Raw genomic sequence first — 2,158 nt, forward strand, 5'->3', positions numbered from 1 at the left:
GAATGAGAAATTGAAAACAGAAGCAGGTTAACTCTGCCAGCCCACTGACAAGTTCCTCTTGTTGCTGCTTCAGTAATCATTACTTTAGACTTTTAGTGCTTACCATGAGGAAGCAAAATGTAAAGGATAGACAATAAGAGGTAGATTTATGGTTAGTTGTGAAGATTATATATGGATTTTTTGTTGGCAATGTAAAATTCTCCAACTAACTGCTTGTTATATATGGAGCAATTCTCTACTAGGAAACTTGTTTCAATCAGAAACTGCTAACATACTCTAAAAATCACTTTAGTTTCAAGGGTGCAAATCTTTCATTTGAATGAGAAATTGAAAACAGGATCAGGCTAGCTCTGCCAGCCCACTGACAAGTTCCTCTTGTTGCTGCTTCAGTAATCATTACTTTAGACTTTTAGTGCTTACCATGAGGAAGCAAAATGTAAAGGATAGACAATAAGAGGTAGATTTATGGTTAGTTATGAAGATTATATATGGATTTTTTGTTGGCAATGTAAAATTCTCCAACTAACTGCTTGTTATATATGGAGCAATTCTCTACTAGGAAACTTGTTTCAATCAGAAACTGCTAACATACTCTAAAAACCCTCATCCAAAAAAAATCTTGTTTATTTAGTTCATAAGATGCTAATAACATATTTGCACCATGTACTGCAAAGATTGCATAGATTGTGTTGGGAGACTAATCTTGCTTTTTTCAAAATACAGTTATGGACGAGATATTGTAGAACCTGCAATCAAACCTGGGGAGGCAGCTTTGTTATGTAAATAAGCCATCACACACACATTTTTTGCCCTGTAGATGTCAGGTAATAATACACGTCTAGAGATAGACTGGAAAACAAGGAAAAAAAATTAGAAGAGAGAAATAAAAATAAAATGTCAGAATACTACTCTGTGTGGGTGCACAACTGCACATGCATGCGTGAATGCTTTCCTTCATATCCTCATATTACCCCTAAAATCTAAAAATTATTTTGGTTGAACTTGAGTATGCATTGGTCTGTTTTAGCCCTTGCTTACAAACCTCACTTAAATCCACTGAGTTAGTGTTGAGATTGCATGAATTTGGAGAGAAACTTATTGTATCTCACCTTTGATACACAAATTTTTTTACCTGATAACCCATATATTTCAAATTTCTGATGGTCTTCCTAGTAACCAATTGATATAAAATAATAAAATTTGCATTGATGGATAAAAAATTAAAATTGTATTGATTCAGTTTTTATGCTTATGCATACATTTTTTTTTCTTCTAATCAAATTACTTTATTTGTGCAGGTGGTTATCAGAGGTGTAATTTGGCTTCTGCAACAATTTCCTGAGCTGGTAGACCGGCTATGATAGCAGCTATCAAGCAATTATTATTTCATCTTTAATAGAAATGATTATATGCTTATTTAAATTTGATAAAGATTTAAATTTTAGGTTCAAATGTATAGTTAAATCTGCCCCCAACCACACTGTATTCTTTACTCGCTATTAATTTAATATGTAACAATATATTTGGTGATCAGTTTCTTCAATTATATCATTACAGTAAAATAATAATATCATTACATTATGAATGTACTATCTGAATTAGCACCTATAATTTTGTACACTCATTTTCTTGTCTGTTTACTTTAACAATACACTACCATTTTCACAACATTTTGCACAAGATGGCAAATTGTTATTGATTTTTATATAAGATCATCATTTACACTACTTTATTGTCTATTATATTGTTGAAAATTTATAATCTCAACAATTGTAAATAGAAAATTGTGAATTAGCTGTGTCTGTAGATTTATTGATCATTTATCGAAAGTTTGTTCTAGGTCTCCTAGACAACAAAAGTGGTAAAGCTTCATTGAAAATAGGAAGATGATTTTGGGCCTGGTAGCAAAGTTGTGATTTGAAACTGGAGTAGTCTCATTTTCATCCATTCGGAGCATGATTTTAAACTAGGCCTGGCCTGTTCTCCGGGATGGACTGACATTAGTTAGACCCTAACCAAAATTGAACCCAAGGGTAGGGTCAACAAGACATGTTTCCCTACAAATAAAAATAATATACCAAAAAAAGTATTACACCATAAAAATCTTATCTTTTTTTTTTTTTTTTTTTTTTTTTTTGAAGGAAATAAGAAAAAGATG

At 31.7% G+C, this 2,158-nt stretch overlaps 1 long non-coding RNA gene across 2 annotated transcripts; it reads left to right on the forward strand.

The window, feature by feature from the left end:
* The first annotated feature begins 292 nt into the window (after positions 1–292).
* LOC136068933 (uncharacterized) lies at positions 293–1,624 on the forward strand. 2 transcript variants are annotated; one of them, XR_010630232.1, is made up of 3 exons: positions 293–457; positions 724–824; positions 1,299–1,624. It is a non-coding gene; the product is annotated as an uncharacterized LOC136068933 (long non-coding RNA). The 2 variants fall into 2 exon arrangements; XR_010630231.1 differs by having other exon boundaries at positions 293–824.
* Positions 1,625–2,158: the final 534 nt, after the last annotated feature.

Source organism: Quercus suber, unplaced genomic scaffold (genome assembly GCF_002906115.3).
Source record: "Quercus suber isolate HL8 unplaced genomic scaffold, Cork oak 2.0 scaffold_142, whole genome shotgun sequence".
NCBI classification, from domain to species: domain Eukaryota; kingdom Viridiplantae; phylum Streptophyta; class Magnoliopsida; order Fagales; family Fagaceae; genus Quercus; species Quercus suber.